Source organism: Rousettus aegyptiacus, unplaced genomic scaffold (genome assembly GCF_014176215.1).
Source record: "Rousettus aegyptiacus isolate mRouAeg1 unplaced genomic scaffold, mRouAeg1.p scaffold_m13_p_10, whole genome shotgun sequence".
NCBI lineage: Eukaryota > Metazoa > Chordata > Mammalia > Chiroptera > Pteropodidae > Rousettus > Rousettus aegyptiacus.
Genome location: NW_023416285.1, coordinates 91,046,855 through 91,061,676, shown reverse-complemented (window position 1 = coordinate 91,061,676; position 14,822 = coordinate 91,046,855). Strand labels below are relative to the sequence as shown.

The following is a 14,822-nucleotide window of genomic DNA, read 5'->3' as shown; positions in this document are numbered from 1 at the left end:
TAGTGAGGGTCCGTGGTGTTGTAATAGAGTTTGAAATCCTTTCTAGCCGATGTTTAGTGTCTTGTGATTTCAACAAAGTCACTTAAGTTCTCTGGGCCTTTATTCCTATTCCTTTTCAAAATGACACGGTTCTTCTAAGAAATTCTTTCAATCTTAACTTTACAATATATTTTCGAGTAATCATTTCTCTATAGCATGCTCCCTCTCCAAGAACTGTTTTTGGTCATTAGTCTGTCAGTTCTACCAGGTAATCAGCAAACTTGTTTAATTCTTTGTTTTCCTTCTTCAGAGCCACATCAATTCAGTCATTAAATCCAGTTCTTCCTTTGAAACATTCCTCTTCTTCTGGTATCACTGCGTTCATCACTCAGTGGGATTTTGTGATCAAACATTTTACCAACACTTTGCAACCTGCAATCCCAAAACAACCCAGTCATCTGCCATCTGAGTTCATAAACTCTGGTTTGACCAATCTAGCTGAGAATATCATATAATCACACACACTGGCTCCATGAAAGCTTATTTCTACTTTCACACTGCTCAGTTCTACTTGACAAGCTTTTTATCTTTTGTTTTCTTTTTCCATTCTTGTCAGCAGTTTTCCCAACTTTTACTACTTTTCTGGACTTTCTACTCTAATCTCTCACCCTCTTATATCAGCTGCAGACCTCCTTCATCTCAGTGAACTATAGGATCCTTCAAGTATGAGCTCTGAACTTACCTTCACACTAGTTATCTTTATCTTTGCTCATTTTTACTTTCAGAAGTGTCACGTTTTTCTTTTTCTTTTTCCTATCGATCCCTTTAGGACTTAGCTTAATCTGTGATGTCCTTTTTGTATAAGGCTTCCTTTTTTCCACTAATTTATCTCAACTGTTAAACTGTTCAATTTAAATCTTTCCTAACCCTGAAAAATCTTCCTTTGACCTTGCCACCCCACTCAAGTATTTCCTGTTAACTTTTTTAAATAGTTTTATTGAAAGATAATTCATATTCCATGCAAGTCATCAATTCGAAGTGTACAATTCAAAGCTTTTAGTATACTCTCAGAGTTATTCTAAACTTGATTGTGGCAATGGGTACACATTTTTATTACCCCAGACAGAAACCCCACACTGCTTAGCCTTCATTCCCCAAATCTCTGCATTCTTTTCCCCCTACGTACCTCTTCCCCCCACCCCAACCACCAAGCTACTTTCAATCTCTGTAGGTTTGCTTATTTGGACATTTCATGAAAATACAATCATACAGTAGTTATGTGGTCCTTTGTGATTGGCTTCTTTCCCTTATCATATTTTTAAGGTTGTATATATAAATACTTCATACCTTTATATTGCCAATTATTCCATTGTATGGATATATCACATTTACTTTATCCACTCATCACCTCTTGGACACTTGGATTATGTGTGTTTGGGGGCTATTATACATACTGGTGTTATGAATATTCATAGACAAGTTTTCGTGTGGACTCGTTTTCATTTCTCTGGGATATAAAGCTAGAAGTCGAAGTGCTGGGTCATACGCTATCTCTGTTTAACCATTCCGGGAACTGCCAAACTTTTCCAAAGTGACAGCCCCATTTCTGCATTCCCGCATTCCCACTAGCAGTGTTTGCAGGCTTCAGCTGCTCCGCATCGGCGCCAGCACTGGTCGTTGTCTGACTTTTTGATTGTAGCAGTCCTGGCATGTGTTTAGTGGTATCTCGTTGTAATTTGTACATCTCGATGGCTATTTCTCTTATGATTAATGTGCTGAGTGTCTTTTCATGTGCTTATTAGTCATTTGTATATTTTGGAGAACTTTCTATTCAGACCCTTTTCCCATTTTTGAAAATTGGGTTGTCTTTTTATTATAAAATTATAAGAGTTCTTTATACATTCTAGATGGCCCCTTATCAGCTTTCCAATTTGCAAAACTTTTGTAGGTTGACTTTTCACTTCTTACTAACTTTTGAACCCACTTTATTCTGGTTTACAGTCCTATCAGAGACCTCCTAGTTGCCGGCTCTGAGGACTTCAGATTCAACCCTACTTCTTTGCAACATTTAACACTGTTGGCTACCCTGCTTTGAAACTCTTGTCTATGGAGAGACTTTCTGGTTCAAATTCTGGCTCTACCATTTTAGTTGGGTCCATCAGTAAATTACTTCACCTCTCTGTTCTTCAGTTTACACCTGTGAAGTGAGAGTAATTATAACAGCTGTCTCCTAGGGTTAAACGAGGTGATACAGATAAAATGCTTACAACAAAGTCCGATCTGTTCATACTGTGGAAGTGTTGCTGTCATCGTGGTTACACATCTCTCTCTCCACGCCTTTTTCCCACCTGTTTTTCTTGCTGTCCCCATTCTCCTTTACTGTCTCTTATCTGTCCTTCCTCCAAAATGTAGATAATCTCCAAGGCTTCGTGCTTGGCCGTCTTCTCACCTTGAAGTTGCTCTGTAGATGATCTCTCTTCCCCAGTGTTTTCTAATCACATCTGTTCGGCTCAGAACGCCCAAATCTTTGTGAGAGAGCAACTTCTTTCTGGGCTTCATTTTAAACTAGACATCCGACAGGTGTACCCAAATTCATTATATTCAAAACTGCACCTGTTTTCCTCCCTCAGCTCTGAATCCTGATGTAATCTTCCCTTTTTAGGTTAAAATCATAATACTCCCAGTTACCTCGCTTTGTAATTTCATACATTTTAATTCCCCCTTCATACTCTCGAAAGCTAATCGATCATCAGATTATATTATCTTTCTCTGTATTTGTCTTTGTTCATTCCTGTTATACTTTCTCAGAGTTACCTACAATTCTGTGCTTAATTTAAAGAGCTACCAATATTCTTACAAAGAATTCTTAAGTGTTGTTGTTTGGTTTTGGGTAGCTTTTACTGTTTAGGTTCTCCCCTCCTCCTCAATCCTTCTGGTTTCTTTTTTGGAGTAAGGAGCCTTACATTGCGCACTTAAATCTCAACATCCTGCTTATATCTTTCATTTCTTCTCCTGCAAGTACAAATTAGTTATTAAAATTTGAACAAATATTCTGTTGTAGCTCACATACAATACTATATTAGTTTCAGTTGTACGACATAGTAATTAGACATATAGCTTATGAAGTGATAACCCTGATAAGTCTCGTACCCCCCTGACACCGTACATAGTTACTACAGTGTTCGATTGTATCCTATGCTGTGCTTTATATCCCTGTGACTTTTTATAACTGGTAATTTGTACCTCTTAATCCCTTCACCTTTTCAAACCCAACCCCCTCCTGTCTGGCAACCATCAATTTGTTCTATGTATTTATGAGTTTTTCTGTTTTGTTTGTTCGTTGTTGTTGGGTTTTTTTTTCTCCATTTCCACATATAAAGGAAATTGTGTGGTATTTGTCTTTCTCTGTCCGACTTATTTTACTTAGCACAATACCCTCTAGGTCTATTTATGTTGTCGCAAATAGCAAGATTTCCCTCTTGCTTTGTTATGGCTGAGTAATATTCCATTGGATTGGATACAGGTACCACAATTTTATTCACCTTTTGATGGACACTTAGGTCGCTTGCATATTTTGGCTAATGTAAATAATGCTGCAGTGAACACAGGGATGCGTATGTCTCTTGAATTAGTGTTTTGGATTTCTTTAGATAAATACTCAGAAATGAAATTGCTGGTCACATGGTTCTATTTTTAAGTTTTGGGGAAACTCCGTACTGTTTTCCCTTGTGGCTGCACCAGTTTCCAGTCCCCTTAGCAGTGCATGATGGGTCCATTTTCCTCACATCTTTGGCAACACTTGTTTGTTCATTTATTGATGATGGACATTCTGAAGGTGTGAGGTGATAAATTTGTGGCTTTAATTTGCATTTCCATGATGATTAGTGATGTTGAACATCTTTTTATATGCCTGTTGGCCCTCCGTATGTCCTCTGGAGAAATGCCTATTCGACTCCTCTCCCCATTTTTTAATTGGATTGGTTTTCGATAAGTTATATGATTCCTTATGTATTTCAGATATTAATCCCTTATTGGATGTATCATTGGCAAATATCGTCTCCCATTCAGTAGGTTGTCTTTTTGTTTTGTTGGTTTTCTTTGCTATGCAGAAACTAGTTTGATGTTCCATTTGTTTATTTTTTCTTTTGGTTCCCTTGAGGAGACATATCAAAAAAAAAAAAAAAGTATTACTAAGAGTAATGTCAAAGAGTTTATTGCTAATGTTTTCCTAGGAGTTTTATGGTTTCAGGTCTTACATTTAAATTTTTAATCTATTTTGAGTTTATTCTTGTATGTGGTATAAGTAATCCAGTTTTATTCTTTTGCATGTATCTGTGCAGTTTTTCCAACATAATTTATTGAAGAGATTGTCTTAACCCCATTGTATATTCTTGCCTCCTTTGTCATAGATTGATTGACCATATAGGCATTGGTGGTTTTATGGGTTCTCTAATTCTTTTGCACTGATCTATGTGTCTTTTTATGCCAGTACCATGCCGTTTTGATTACTATAGCCTTGTGTGATACCAGGTGTTGTGATACTTCCAGCTTTGCTCGTCTTAAGATCACTTTAGCTATTTGGGGTCTTGTGTGCTTCTATGTAAATTTTAGGATTGTTTTAGTTCTGTGAAAAATGTCATTGGTTTTTTGATAGGGATCACATTGAATCTATAAATTGCTCTAGTAGTTTCTCTTTCTAGTCTGATTGCTGCGGCTAGAACTTGTAATACCATGTTGAATAAAAGTGGTGAAAGTGGACATTCTTGATTTGTTCCTGATCTTAGAAAAAGCTTTTCACCGTTGACTATGATGTTAGTTGTGGGTTTGTCATAAATGGCCTTTATTACATTGAGGTATGTTTCTTCTGGCCTTACTTTGCTGACAGTATTTTTTTTTTAAATCAGAAATTGATGTTGGATTTTGTCAAATGATTTTTCTGCACCCATCAATATGATCATATGATTTTTATCCTTTTGTTTATGTCATGTGTCATGTGAATTGATTTGCAGATATTGAACCCACCTTGCATCCCAGGAGTATATCTCACTTGATCATGGTGTATGATCTTTTTAATGTATTGCTGAATTTAGTTTGTTAATATTTAGTTGAGGATTTTTGCATCTGTGTTCATCAGAGATGTTGGCCTGTAATTTTTTTTTTTTTTTTCCTATAGTGTCTTTATTTGCATTTGGTTTTTAGGGTAATCCTGGCCTCATAAAATGAGTTTGGGAGCCTTCTTTCCTGTTCAGTTTTGAAACAGTTTGAGAAGGTTATGTATTGATTCTTCTTTGAGTGTTTGGTAAAATCACCTGTGAAGCCATTCGGTCAAGGGCTTTTGTTTGTTGAGAGTTTTTGATTAGTGATTCGGTTTAATTAGTTTTCATTGGTCTTTTTATATCTTCTGTTTCATCCTGATTCAGCCTTGGAAGATTGTCTAAGGAATTTATCCATTTCTTCTAGGTCGTCCAGTTTGTTGGCATATAATTAATTATTCATAGTATTTTCTGGTAATCTTTTGTATTTCTGTAGTGTTTATTGCTCCTCTTTCATTTCCGATTTTACTTATTTGGGTCCTCTTTTTTTCTTGATGAGTCTGACTTAATGTTTATCAGTTTTATTTATCTTTTCAAAGAACCAGCTCTTGGTTTCATTGATCGTTTTTATTGTTTTTTTTTTTTTTTTCCCGGACTATTTTGCTTATTTCCACTCTGATCTTTATTATTTCTTTTCTAATGCTTACTTTGGGCGTTGTTCTTTTTCTAGTTCCTTTAGGTGTAAGGTTAGGTTATTTGTTTGAGATATTCTTATTTCTTAAGGGTAGGCCTACATTGCTATAAATTTTTCTTTCTTTTTTTTTTTTAATTTTTATTATTGTGATATTGGTTAATGAAATCCAGTAAGTGTCAAGTGTACAATTCAACAGTAAGGCATATATATATACACATTGCATTGTGTGCTCACCACCCATAGTTACATTTCTTTCTGTCACCACACATTCGACCCCTTTTGCCCCGTCTCTTTTAGAACTGGCTTGGCCGTGTCCCATAGATGTTAAGTTGTTCTGTTCTCGTTTTCATTTGTCTCCGGGTATCTTTCGATTTCTTCCTGGATCTCGTTCTCATGCTTAGTAGCGTGTCGTTTAGCCTCCACGTGTTTAGTGTTTTCAGTGTTCATCTTGATTGCTAGTTTCATCCTGTTGTGATCGGAGAAGATTCCTCATATGATTTCAAGCTACTTAAATTTATTGAAACTTATTTTGTGGCTCAATATGTCTCTATTGGAAAATGTTCCATGTGCACTTGAAAAAAGGTGTTTTCTGCTGCTTTGGGGTGAATTGTCCTAAAAATATCAATTAAGGCCATCTGACCTAAAGTGTCATGTAAAGTCACAGTTTCCCTGTTGATTTTCTGTCTGGATTGCCTATTCAGTGATGTCAGTGGGGTGTTAAAGTCCCCTGATGTGGTCGTATTACTGTCAGTCCTTTTATGTCCGTCAGTGTTTGCTTTATATATTTAAATGCTCCTACATTGGGTCTATAGATGGTTACGAGTTTCTTGTTGGATCGATTCCTTTGTCGTGATGAAAACCTCTTCTTTGTCTCTTGGTACAGCCTTTGTGCGAAAGTCTGTTTTGTCTGATGTAAGTGTTGCTACCCCAGTTTTTTTCCTTTTCCATGGAATGTGTTTTTCCATCCCTTACTTTCGGTCTGTGTGTCTTTCGATCCGAAGTGGGTCACTTGTACGCATCTTGTTTTTTTTTTTTTAATTCATTCAGCCACCCACTGTCTTTTCATTGGAGCATTTAGTCCATTTACATTTAAAGTTATTATTGATAAGGGTGTAGTTATTGCCGTTTTAATTTTTTTTCTTATTTTTTTTTTTTTTGTTCTCTGTTCCTTATTCTCTTGCTCTTGTCTTATATGTCGATGGCTTTCTGCAGTGTGGTGTTTGGATTCCCTTCTCGTTATTTCTTGTATACGTCTTGTAGATGTGTTTGTTTATGGTTACCATGTACTTCATATATACCAAGTTCTATTTATTGCAGTCCATTTTAAATTGATGGTCACTTAAGTTTGAATACATTCTAAAACCTCTGCAGGTTTTGCTCTCTTCCTCCGTGTTTATGTTCTGGTCATTGTTTTGTGTGCATGTATTTGTGTGTATCTCTTAATTTATTATTGTAGTTACAGACGATCTTCCTAGCTTTGCCTTTTAACCTTTTGAACTGGCTTTGGAATCGGTTGATCTGCTGCTTTTCCTAAGTGTTTGCCTTTGTCAATGAGCACTTTTTTCTTTCCCGTAGTTTCTATCTTCTCAACTTAAAGAAGTCCCTTCAACATTTCTTGTAATACTGTGTTAGTGGTGGTGAACCCCTTCACTTTTTTCTTGTCTGGGAAACTTCTTTATCTGTCCTTTGCTTCTAACTGATAGCCTTGATGGGAAAAGTAATCTAAGTGTTAGGTCTTTGTTTTTCATCACTTTAAATATTTCATACCAGTCCCTTCTGGCCTACAAAGTTTCTGTTGAAAAATCAAGTAGATGGTCTTATGGGAGCTCCCTGTACATAACTAACCGCTTTTCTCTTGCTACTTACTTTTAAGAGTCTCTCTTTGGCATTTACATTATGATGTGTCTTGGTGTGGGTCTCTTTGGGTTCATCTCGTCTGGTACTCTCTGTGCTTCCTTGCCTTGTATGTCTGCTTCCTTCACCGGGTCAGGGAAGTTTTCAGTCATTATTTCTTCAGACAGGTTTTCAACCTCTCATTTGCTCTCTTTCCTTCTGGGACCCCTGCGATGTGAATATTGTTATGCTTGTTGTCCCAGAGGTCTCTTAAACTGCCTTTATTTTTAAAAATTCTTTTTTCATTTTGCCATTCTGTTTGGGTGTTTACTGTCTCGTCTTCCAGATTGCTGATTAGATCCTCTGCTTCATCTAATCTGCTCTTGATTCCCTTGATTCTCTCTAATGTCTTCATTTCTGACTGGTTCTTTTTTATGGTTTCTGCCTCTTTGTTGAGGTTCTCACTGAGTTCATTGAGCATTCTTATGACCAATGTTTTGAACTCTCTGTGGTAGATTGCTTGTCTTCGTTTTGTGTAGTTCTTTTTCTGGAGTTTTGTCCTGTTTTTCATTTGTCTCATTTTAGCTGACTCTATGTTTTTTTCTCCAATGAATTAGATCTCCTATGTCTCCCAGCCTTGACAAAATGGCCTTATGTAGTAGATTTCCTGTAAGGTCCTGTGTCGTAGTCCCCCTATTCACCTGAGCCGCGTGCTCCAGGAATGCCCCTCGTGTGGACTGTGCATGCCTTCCTGTCATAGTTGAGCCTTGATTGCTGTTGGCACATCAGTGGGTGGGATCGACCCTCGGGCTGGCTGACTGTGAGGGCTGGTGGTGACGACAGCGGACAAAGCGGACAAGCCGTCACGCGGGGGCTGACCCCATGGAGCGGGAGTTGCTTCAGCGGGGCGCTCGTGCCAGCCAGTTCCGCCCTTTTGGTGTATTGTTTGTGGAGCTGGTTGGGTGGTGCTCTAGTGTGATCTGAAGATGGCCACAGGTATGTTAGTTTTAGAGGCTGTCGTGGGGCTCTGGTCCAGGCCAAAGTCGGCTGGCTGCCATTTCTGCCAGTTTCGAGGCCACCCAGGGGGAGCTGTGGAGTGATCTGTGCTTGACTGCCGCTCGTGCTGGGCTCGGAGGCGCTTGGTGTAGATTGTGCTGCGAACTAAGGCCATGTCGGGACTCTCGTGTGACACCATGATGTGAGCTAAGGCCAGTCGCCTCTTATTCTGGGTTTGGGTTGCTTAGTTGTAGCTATATTCCAAAGCAGACATTGTAGCTTATGCCAGTCTTGGGGGGCCACCTAATGGTATTTAAAACGCAAGTAGAGACTGGTGGCCACTTGTGCCAGGCTTGGGGCCACTTCGCAAGAGGTACAGGGCATGCCAAGGCCAGCTGCTCCTTCTTGGAACTTTGAGAGATTTCCTTAAAGTTTGCAGAGTGAGCCACGTCGCTCCACTCGCGTGGAAAAGCCTCTAGAAGTGCTCGGGCTCAGCGTGTGAGTTGGGCGAAGCGGGGCCTTGGAAGCACCAGGTGAATGGAGAGCTCGCATCCGGCGCCCGCCTGCTTCTGCCAGCTGGGCGTGGGGCGGACTCGACACGGAGCAGTGGCGCCTACCAGCCCGTTTGTTGCGTCGGAGAGCCACCCCCCTGCCGTGCCCCCGGCCCCCACCCCGAGGCCAGTCCGTTCCGTTTCTCCCTGTGCGTCCCTGGCGCTCATCGAGCTGCCGTCTGTGCCGGAGCCCAGAGTTTCTGAGAGAAGGAGCCCCGTGCACAGTGTCAGGACGCCGTGTCGGTCTCCAGCTGCCCTCCGCCTTCCTTGTGCGCGGTCCCCGCTGGTTTGCACAGCCAGATGCTGTGGGGACGCCTCTTCCCAGACCTGGCACCTTGGGCTGGGGAGCCAGGTGTGTTCCCGTGACCCCTCGCTCCTCAGTGGGGACCTCCACAGCTGAGACATCCCGCAGCATGGGGGTGGGACCTGCCCGTTGAGCATCTCCGCGCCTCCTTCCAGCCTCATCACGGCTGTATGTCCCGAGGTATAGGACTGACTGTTCTGCTGGTCTGAGGTGGTTCTCGCTGATGATTGTTCTTTAATTTAGTTGTAATTTTGATGCCGTGGGAGGAGGCGAGCATAACATTTTCCTATTCCACCGTCTTGACTGGAAGTCCATATTGTTTAATCTATAACTCGGTATAACTAACACACCTCTGCCTTCTCGCTCCCTCTCCCCCCGCCCTCCCTTCCCCACCCCCTTTGTCTCGCCCCGTCTCCCACTCACACACATTTAGGGCAGGTGAAAGATTTTATGACCCTGTCCTTGTGTGTTCTCTTACATTTAGCTCATCAGAGACACTGTTTCGGTATCATATTCCTCAAGGTCATTAGGTTGTTTCTGAAACAACTCTGCTTGCATTAGGGCCTTGCTTTAGACCTTTCAATGGCTTCCTGTTGTTTGAGTCTAAGCTGAGACACTTTCCACAGAGATTCTTTATTATCTGGCCACCAACCATCTTTCACACTTCAACTCTTATTACATATCCTACTTTCTATTCACACTGAACCACTGGTACATTCTTTCATTAAGCTCAGATGTGCTGAGGACCTGCTATGAGCCGGGCACTCTTCTGAGCATTGGGAACATAGCTTAAAAGCAGGCGTAGCTTATATTCTAATTCCTTGAACACATCTTGCATCCTTGTGCCCTTTTGCTATTCTCATCCAGTTCCCTCTTTGGAATACCGTTGTTGTCTGTCTCACCTTAGCAAAATCCCATTTGGCCTGCAAGGTTCGGCCGAAAGGTTACCACCTGTTGTAGAGCCTCCTTTTCCTCACCTCCAGCAAAATTAATTCCTTTATGTTCAGGACTTCGGAAGCACTTGTCATTATTTATATCTTTGTCTCTTAATTTCCCTGCTAAATTGTCAACCATAGGAGGGCCAGAACTATATCTTACTGTAGTCTATAGTACATAATGGATATTTAGTTAGTGGTTGATGAATTGAATTGACTTTTGCATCAGTAATTTCTCTAGTGCTCGCAATCGTCGTTAGATTAGACCTTCATAGCTTCATGCTTACATTATAGCAGCGGTCTGTTGACTAATACTTCCTGTTTCTTCTTTCTATAGTCTCACTCAGTAAACATTGGAGTTTCTTTCGTATGTCAGGTCCTACATTAGGCACTGGGAAAATAAAGATAAAACTGTCCCTCACCTTAGGGAACTCATAGCCTAGTGAGAGATTGACAAGTAAATCGTCCATTGCAATCTAGTACAGTGAGTGCTGTGGCAGATGTTAATACAAGATCTGTGGGCGGTACACTTAGGCCTGGTCACACAGAGCTTCCCCGAAGAGGTGATATTATCCACCAGGGCCTGAAAAGACGAGTATCATCATTTATTTTGGCTTTAGTATAGGGAATAAAGGGGTAGGAGAGGGGAGCCAGAAAGGATGAGAGCTGAGCGAAGGAACTTTCAGCCACTCCGCAGCAGTGGGGAGTCGTTCGGAAGGTTCCGAAAAGAGTGACACATCAGAGACGTAATGCAGAGAATATTCTCCGTATCGTGAGGAAAGTGGCTCGGCAGGGTGGGGAATGACAGATGCATAACTTATGTGTTCCGAAAGGCAAGAAATGATGCTTGAGCTACAGTAATAATGGAGAGAAGGAGGAGTAGGAGAATTTTTGAAAAAATTATCAAGAATGTAAAATTTACAACTGTGGTTTAGTGGTCAGGGGGTTGGGTGAGGATCTGGCAGTGAGGGATCCACATCCGGGAAAACAACTTTCTGACTCGCAGTGGTGGAGATAATAACACTGTTCACCAAGACCTAGAAATACGGGAGGCTTGGGATAGGAGGACTGGATGGGGGGGTTCCGAGAAGAAGGCTGAGAGCATTTAAGTGTGAGATGACCAGAGGGTAGTTGGAAATGTGGCTCTGGTCAGGAGTGGGAACTGACCGGCAATGCTGATCTTGAATTGGCAAAAAGATGGTGCTCAAAGCCCTGGGATAGGATAGTTACCCATCTATTAACCCAACAGATATTTACTGGCCACCCACCATGTCATATGCTAGGCACTAGGGACCCCAGCAGTGAATGACAGAGGTGTGGACCCTCATGTCATGGAGATTCTCTTTTAGTGAGCGTAGAAAAACCTTAAATACCATTCATTGTTCAGGGAACTTTATTATAGTCGAAGTAAGTGCCGATGTAACAGAAGGATCCCACTTAGCCTAAGAGACTAAGCAGATGTCCGTGAGGAACTGATGTTCAAACTAGTACTAAGGATGACAAGATACGTTGAGAAGGGTCTCGAGGCGAAAGAGAGCCTGACTTCTTTAAGGAATAGAAAGGGAGTGGAACATAGTCACAAGGAAGGATTAAAATGAGGCCGGAAGAACAGGCAGGACCCAGAGAGCGCAGCTCCGTACAGGCCTAGAAGAGAATTTTGGATTTTGTCGTAAGAGCAGTAGGGAAACAGTAGTTTTGAGCGGGGAGCGACATGATGGATGCGTTGGAAGTATTACTCTGCCTGTTGTCCCATGAATGGATTTAAAGTGATAAGATGCTATTGCAGTAATCTAAGCAAGGAAAATGTGAGGAGAGAAAAACAACTGAGGAATAGTAAGGGAGAACTCGAAGGAGAAACCGTCAAGGACGGTCTGGTACGGAAGGTAGAGAGAAAACTGGAAGAGTGACTCATGGAAGCCCGAGGCAGAATTAATGTCAGCAAAATAGAGCAGGGACCACTGGGCCACAGAACCGTAAAGTGCCCGTTGACGTGAGCAGTGGAAGGGCCATCGATGCCCTCAGAGCAGGTCTGTGGCGTGGACAGAAGAAACCCGAATAGAATGAGGTTAAGGATAAATTGGGGGTGAGAAAGTAGTGTCAAGCAGTGCGGGCAGATTTTTCAGGAATTCCAGGTTTGAAGAGAAGGAGAAAGGGCAATGTAAGGTGTAAGAATGTTTATAATTTAAATTTTTTGTTTTAAAAAAAGTAGGTAATATATGCATGTGATTTATAAAAGGCCGTTTCCTGAAAAGAAATCTTCCACCCCTGTGACCTTAGTCTCCAGTCTCTCAACTTTTGATAATTGATCATATCTTTTAGAGATCCCTTACCCGTTTAAGCATTTATCTCTCAAAGGAGATTTAGTTTAATTTTACTTTGTGGAAACAAGGGAGGTTTACATGCTGGTGAGAACCAGAGGGAGAGACTGAAGAGACAGGAGGGTCATTGACGGAGGAAGCACCTCTCTTCCGTGGCACCCACGTCCACCTTCTCCAGCCGCATGTCCGTGGGAGGGTGGGAAATAGGGAGGTTTTGCCTGGTAGTTGGTTTTCTTTCTGCATTAGGAACAGTGCTCATGTGCTCCTGTCCTCAAGCAAAGCGGAGGCGGTCTGAGGTCTGAAATAGCCAACTTGGGGAATGGAAAGAGTGCCAACTGGGGACGGCAGGGCAGCCACTGTGCGGGTCCATGTCGGAGGTCAGTTAAATGTACAGGGTGCAAATCAAAGTAGTGCTGTGTGACTTTCCTGCGCCACCTTCTTGCCATGTCACCTCTTCCAGCAGAAAAATCCCTGACGAAACTGTAGGTGCTCTTCATTAAACACTTAGCTCATCAGTGAAGAACCAGAACCCTCAGGCACATTGGTGGGGCTTCCCCCTTAGTACGCAAACATTAAGAAAGAGATATTACCCAAAGCTTTCCCTTCAAGCATCCAGGTAATAATTCTGTGTCTCTAGAACCACCAGCGTACTGGGAGGCACACGCCACCAGAATATTTCACGCCCAACAATAGAGCGATGTTCCTGAGAGACTCCGCTTGGGGTGGCTTGTTAAGAACAATAACATAGAAATCATTGGACTGAAAATCAGGTTTTAGAGGTCAGGAGAACAGAGCTCCACGAAGGACTTGTCCAGGGTCATGTTGCTCCCTCGGGTCAGTCTTGGGCCTCTAACCCAGGTCTCACAGTTCCTGCTCTGCGCCAGGTACTGGCGTGGGAAACCCAGTGACTTCCCAGTGATCACGTCGTTGTCATGAGCTGTGCTTCTGTGGAACACTGGTGTCTTCCTAATCAGATTTGGGCTGTTCTGTCACTAATCCTGAATACGATGGTTATTTTAAAACTCGTAGGAAAAATTAGCTAACGGGAAGTTTTTGTGCTTGCTACCATTTATTATTGGCTATAGACAGCAGACGAGAGAACAGATATTGAAAACCCATGAATTACTATCTCCAGGTTAAGTTTAACAGCTTTATTTCTTTTAAGGATTCATATAATTACCGTTGTGATTTTTATGTTGCATGCATATGTTGGTAGTCATATTTCTTGTTATACATTCAGAAATATTTAGTTGAAGCCTAAGATGTAGTAGGCAGTTGTGCTTGGTTCTGGGCTACAAAGGATAAGATTCTATTCCTCCCTACACATGACTTACAGTTTAGATTAGAAATAGGAATGCTCGGAGGCCGGCAGTGAACAGTCTTCCCTTAGCAAGAGAGGCAGGAAGACTTTACCAAACACATGGCATTCGAGCTAAATTAAAGATGAGTCGGTTTTTCTACATGTAAAAAAAGATGAGGATGAAATAAGCAAGTGTTCGCTAAGAAAAGGGAAGAGACCATTCTGTTTAGAGAGAGCTTTGTGCCAGAGCGGCAGGAAGGTGTGAAAAAGCCTGTCGTGTTCCAGGGCTGTGTATGATGGGGCCACCATGGAAGGTGGAGGAGGAGGAGGCATTGGGGACCCAGTCGTGATCAGTCTTCGTTTAAATCAGGAGGTGTGGTTTAACTCTAGGCAGCAGAGAAGCCAATAAAACGTTTAAGCAAGAACACAGCAGAATGACTGGGACAGTGGATTTTTGTTTTTATAAGAAAAGTCTATAATAAAGAGAGGTAGATTGGTGTGTCTGGAGGCAGAGAAACCAGCTAGGAGATGAAATGCAATAATCCAGGCGAGAACTGAAGTAGAATTGAGGACCGGAAGTAACTGTAGGTAACAAGATTGGCTGGAACAAGTATCTTAAAAAACTCGATGTCGGATTGAATTGAGAAAGGATCGAGACTGATCTCCTGGTTTGCGACTTGTGTGACTAGGTGGATGGGTCAGATTCCTCTCAGCAGGGACTGCAGAACAGAAAAATCCATGTAGGAAGAGCAGTGCTAAGTTCCATGTGGGTGGATTGGTTTAGGAACCTGTTGGACGTCCGGCAGGCGATAGGGCACACGGGGAGTTGTCGGCATGTAACTAAACCACCGGAGCCATGAGGTTGCCCAGGGAGAGCAT

General features: G+C 41.8%; 1 protein-coding gene across 6 annotated transcripts in view; it reads left to right on the top strand.

Moving 5' to 3' along the window:
* SUV39H2 (suppressor of variegation 3-9 homolog 2) overlaps positions 1 to 14,822 on the top strand; it is a 33,797-nt gene that overhangs the window by 3,096 nt on the left and 15,879 nt on the right. The gene's annotated exons all lie outside the window — the stretch shown is intronic.